The sequence below is a fragment of the Chrysochloris asiatica genome, unplaced genomic scaffold (genome assembly GCF_000296735.1).
Source record: "Chrysochloris asiatica unplaced genomic scaffold, ChrAsi1.0 scaffold00082, whole genome shotgun sequence".
NCBI classification, from domain to species: domain Eukaryota; kingdom Metazoa; phylum Chordata; class Mammalia; order Afrosoricida; family Chrysochloridae; genus Chrysochloris; species Chrysochloris asiatica.
Genome location: NW_006408600.1, coordinates 9,156,412 through 9,162,411, shown reverse-complemented (window position 1 = coordinate 9,162,411; position 6,000 = coordinate 9,156,412). Strand labels below are relative to the sequence as shown.

The 6,000-nt window shown below is 38.8% G+C and overlaps 1 protein-coding gene and 1 pseudogene across 1 annotated transcript in view; both read right to left on the bottom strand.

Moving 5' to 3' along the window:
* HCN1 (hyperpolarization activated cyclic nucleotide-gated potassium channel 1) overlaps positions 1–6,000 on the bottom strand; it is a 689,786-nt gene that overhangs the window by 660,923 nt on the left and 22,863 nt on the right. The gene's annotated exons all lie outside the window — the stretch shown is intronic.
* LOC102826387 lies at positions 1,435–5,505 on the bottom strand (annotated as a pseudogene).

The window sequence follows — 6,000 nt, the reverse complement described above, 5'->3', positions numbered from 1 at the left end:
GCTCTTTGATCTTCATCAGTAAATGTTTTAAGTCCTCTTCACTTTCAGCAAGCAAGGTTGTATCATCTGCATATTACAGGTTCTTAATGAGTCTTTCTTCAATCCTGATGCCACATTTTTCTTCACAGAACCCAGCTTCTTGGATGATTTGCTTAGTATACAGGTTGAATAAATATGGTGAAAAAAAAATCTTGTTGCACACCTTTCTTAATTTTAAAACATTCAGTGTTCCCATGTTCTGTTCAAACAATGGCCTCTTGGTCCAAGTACAGATTCCTCATGAGCACAATTAAGTGTTCAGGAATACTCATACTATGGAATGTTGTCCATAGCTTGTCATGATCCACACAACTGAAAGCCTTTGCATAATCAATAAAGCACAGGTAAACATCTTTCTGATATTCTCTGCTTTTAGCCAAGATCCATCAGACATCAACAATGATATCTTTCATTCCACGGCCTCTTCTGTATCTGGCTTGAACCTCTGGAAGTTCTCTGTCTGATTGTTCTCTCTGTATGAATGTTGCCATTTCTGTATTACATTTAGCAAAACTTTACTCTCATGGGATATCAAAGATTGTCCGATGATGTCCGCATTCTGTTGGGTCACCTCTCTTTGGAATTGGCACAAATATGGATCTCTTCCAATTAGTCAGCCACTTAGTTGTCTTCCAAATTTCTTGGCAGAGATGAGTGAGTGCCTCCTGTGCCGCCTCACTTTCTTGACAGATTTCAATTTTTATTCCATCAATTCCTGGTGCCTTGTTCTTTGCCAATTCCTTCAATGCACCTTGGACTTCTTCCTTTGGTATCATTGGCTCTTGATCATATGCTACCTCTTGAAATGGTTGAACATTAACCATTTCCTTTTGGTACAGTAACTCTGTGTATTCCTTCCATCTTCTCTTGGTGCTTTCTGCAGCATTCAATTTGTCCAGAGAATCTTTCAATAACAAAAGCCGAGGCTTGAATTTTTTCTTCAGTTCCCCCAGCTTGAGAAATGCTAAGTGTGTTCTTCCTTTTTTGTTTTCTGATTCCACATATTTGCACATTTTGTTGTACTGTTTGCCTTTATCTTCTTGAGCTGATCTTTGAAATTTTCTGTTAAGCTCTTGGGCCTCCTCATCTCCTCAATCTGTCATTTCCAGCAAAGTATATCATTTAAAGGGCTCAAACTGGCTATGGCCCTGGGGGGTTTCTACACCACTTACCTTATGTCTGACTGCTTTTTATTGAGTGGGGAGACAACAACTTAAGAGTTCAAGGAAATGAAGGCTCAATCATTTCCAAGGGCTGGTGAGGTAGCTCCCCAACCTGCTGTTGGCCATTTTGTCCCAGGAGAGGGCCTTTTGCTAGGCAGAAGACTGGGAGGAACATGAGACTAAGCTAAAAAGGTGATTAGTGTCTTAGTAGTCTTTGGAAGGAGGTCAGAATTCAGTCATCAGCCACAATAGAGAAGCTCTGAATTCGCTCCATCTGGCCTCTTTCTCCCATTTCCACTGCTCATCACTGTGGCCTGACTGGTTGAGCTGCTGGGTTAGGTCTCCAAAGATCTTCTGCATTTCTGAACAGTACACAACCTGGACTTGGATTAGGGACTTAAATCAAGGCTGGAAGTAGTTGTGTCGGCTATTGTAGAATGGAGGCATTTCATCTAGGAGCTGCTTGGTTTTGGCTTCAAAGTCATCCTTCACAGGCTGTAGCTCTCACCGGGCCTGGTGGAGATTGGCCAGCACTGCCCTTGTCTTCTCGCTTTCCTTATACTCTTCCATCTTGGTTTGTAATCTCCTACAGTCCTGTAAGGTCTGTTCCAGCCATTTCACCGCCATGTTGAGGCTCAGGAAGACACTGCCAAAATTTTTTAAGGGTTCAATCACAGTCTTTTGGATCTGATTTATCTTTTCCTGGTTGAAGGCATCCATCCGCTTCATGGTAGTGTCCAGGACTGTCACCATATTCAAGAATTCCTGGTCTTGTTCACAGAAGGGATTGGAGAGTAAGTCCAAAGATATCTTCATGGCAGATTTCGACATGGCTAGTTCAGCATCCGTGCTCTTCTTCATGCCCTTCTGCAGTCTCTTGGTCTGCATCTCCAGCTGCTGGAGTTTTCCATGCTCCACACTTCCATAATCGCCCCATCAGCAAATGAAGTTCCCAAAGGCTTTACTCCATTTGCATCATCATGTTCAACTCTACTTTGAGGAGGCAGCTCTTCCCCAGTGGCATTTTGAGTGCCTTGAATTATGAGAGGCTCATCTTCTAGTACTGTGTCTGATAATATTCTGGGGCTCTTCATCATGTTTCAATATTCTGGTGCTAACAGTGTTCTACTATTATTCATAAAGTTTTCAGTGACTAAATATTCTAAAGTAGTCTGTCTCTCCTTCTTCCTAGTGTGTCAGGAATCTCAGCTGAAACCTGTCCATTGTGGGTGACCTTGTTAGTATTTAAAATACTATGACATAGCTTCCAGCATCAGAGCACCATACAAGCCACCAAAGTACAACAAACTGACAGACAAGTGGTGAGTTCTGACTCATAGCAACCCTGTATACAGTTTCTGAAGAGCAGATGGCAGATTTGAGCTGCAAATCTAATGGTGAGTAGTCCAATGCTTATTCTACAGTGACACACTAGGACTCACTTCAATAATTGTTGTTGTTGAGTGCCAAAAAGTCAGTTCCTACTCATAGCAAGCTTGTATAGTTTGAACTGCCAACATTGCAGTTCAAATTGACCCTGTGGTCCGGAGCTTAAATTGTTGCAGTTGCTTTTTATCTTTTCATACATCTGCCAATTACTTTGCTATGAGTTCAGCTCTTGATGACTAGTTTCATCTCAGTAGTCTGTTCATCTTAATATATACAAAAGAATACAGAAAAACTTAATGAAAGAAAATTAAAAGTAGTTTTTAGGGACTAGCATTCTTTTCAGGGATTCATATATTTTCTAGAGTATTAAGATTTTAACAGAGTCAAAGGAAGTTTGTAAAGCTTATTTCCACATGATTTGTCTACCTGTATAAGGAGCCCTGGTAGCGTAGTGGTTACGAATCAGGCTGCGAACCACAAGGTCAGCAGTTTGAAACTACCAGCTGCTCCACGGGAGAAAGATGAGGCTTTCTGCTCCATAAAGATTTACAGCCTTGGAAACCCTGTACAGGGTCACTATGAGTCGGAACCGACTCCATGGCACATAACAACAACAATAAGAACATTTTAACTTTTGAGGTCACCCATAATTATTTAATGTCAAATATTAGCATGTTTGGAATACAAAATGAGAGTTTGAAATTAATAGATTTTGACACATAGGATCCAACTCAACATGAATTGAAGCTCTCAAAAAATTTAGCCAACATCTGGTTAACAGGGCACCATTTCCCATTTGAGTGTATCCATTAAGTAACTAGGATTCCTATATCCAGGAAAAGAATATATAATTTCTAAAAGTGCATTATTTTATATAGTCAGATAAAGAGACTGAATCACTAAATCAGAATATAACTATACACCTCTATGACAAAGCACAGTGTTTAAGATCCTGGGCTCAGAGCCAGGTCCGTAGGTTCAAATTCCAGCTTCTCTACTTACAAACTGTCTTGTCTCTTAACTGCTCTATACTTTTGTTTTCTAAACTGTTGTATGACACAATAGTACCTGTTATAGCATTGTTCAAAGGACACAGGGAAATAACATGAATAAAGATACTTGCAAGAGTATAACAAGCTAGAATTTACTGTTAATAAGTAACACTATATTTTGATCACCTTTTGTAAATGCCTCCACTGACTGCATTGCTTTTCCCATGTGTCAACATTTCACCAGCAACTTCTCCCCCATTAAATTCAAGTAAATCCAACAGGGCTTAAAATCTCAATTTATTTTGAACATTTAAGCAAACATTTTGTTATTTAACTACCATGAAGCTGGTTCCCAATTCATGAAGATCCCATGCAAAATAGAACAAAACAAAGCCCAGTTCTGTGCCATCCCAATGATGGGATACTGATTGATCTGTTGTGATCCATAGGGGTTTTTTGGACTGATTTCAGCATTAGGTCTCCAGATATTTCTTTCTAGTGTTTCTATTTCACTGAAACCTGTTCAACATCATAGCACTATTCAAGTCTCCATTGACAGACAGGTGGCAGTGGTAGCTGCATATGAAGTGCACTGGTCATAAATCAAACCCAGGTCTCCCACAAGGAAGACCAGAATTCTACAACCAAACAACGACTACCTCCTATGCAAACATTTGTTATAACTTAGTGCTATCCAGCCAGTTCTTACTCATAGCACACCTATGTATAACAGAGTAAAACTATCAATACCTTCCATCCAGAGCCATCCTCACAATCATTCCTACAGTTGATCCCATTGTTGCAACCATTTTGTCAATCCATTTCTTTGAGAGCCTTCTCATTTTTTACTGACTATCTACTCTAGCATGATGTTGTCCCTTCTGGTAACAAGTCCAAAGTACAGAGACAAAGATTTGCCATCCTCTCTTCTAAGGAGCATTCTGATTACCCCTCTTCCAACACAGAGATGTTCATTCTTCTGGCAACCCATGGTATATTTAATATTCTTGCTAACACCATAATTCAAAGGCATCAGTTCTTTGGTCTTTCTTAGCCATTGTCCAGCTTTCATATGCATATGAGGTGACTGAAAAGACCATGGTTTGGGTCAAGTTCATCTTAATTTTCAAAGTGACATTTTTTATTTTAAACACTTGAAAGAGGTATTTTGCTACAGATTTTCCCCATGTAACATGTCACTTGATGTCCTGATTTATGTTACCATGAGTGATGATTATATATTCAAATAAAATGAAATCCTTAATAACTTCAATATGTTCTCTGCTTATCATGAAATTACTTACTGCTCCAGTTGTAAGGATTTTTGTTTTCATTTTACTGAGTTATGATCCATACAGAAGCTTGTAGTCTTTGATCTTCATCAGTGTCTCAAGTTCTCTTCATTTTCAGCAAGCAAGGTTGTATCAAATGAATATCACAGGTTGTTAATGAGTCTCCCTCCAAATCCAATGCTACTCTCTCTTCATAAAGTCCAGCTTCTCAAATTATTTGCTCAGTATGCAGATTGAAAAAAGTATAGTGAAAGAATACAACCCTACTGTATAATTTTCCTAATTTTAAACCAGGGAGTGTAGTGGTTACAACTCAGGCTGCTAACCTCAAGGTCAGCAGTTCGAAGCTACCAGCTGTTCCATAGGAGAAAGATGAGGCTTTCTGCTCCCATAAAGATTTACAGCCTCAGAAATCATGTGCGGTGCTGGATTTCTATGAGTCGGAACCAACTCCATGGCACACCACCACCACCAGTATCTGTTTATTCTGCTTGAATTATTGCCTCTGCATGAGCACAATGAACTGTTCTGGAATTTCCATTCTTTGCAGTGTTGTCCACTATTTGTTGTGATCCACACAGTCAAACACCTTTCCATTGTCAATAAAAAGAGGTAGACATCTTTCTCATATTCTCTCCTTTCAAATGTTTTCCAAAAAAAAAAAAAGATAAGATAGTAATTCCTGGCATGCAGACAGTGTATTTTGTTAATTTGATTGTATCTCAGACGAAGTAATACAAACATCTTATGTTTACTTATTGGCTATTAAAATAATTTTAAGTTGGTGTGGATGTTTGACATGTTGACATAGTTGATGAGAAATATATTTCAAAAATATATTTAGTAAAATCACGTCTCTAGGAAGTAATCCTATTTTTAAATGTCCATACGCTTCCAAGTATTATCTTATATAGATTTCCCAATCACGAAATGTTTACAGCAACAAGCTTGTCATATCTATGACAATGATTTAAGAACACGTTTTAGTCATTACTATCTCTTGCTGTTTGTCTGCAGTAAGTTCTCACATAATTAGGGCTGAATACACAGCACATTTAAAATTAAACCAAGCCTCTGGGAAAGAATCATGGAAATAGATGGTTAAAGGACACTCAGGCAATTAAC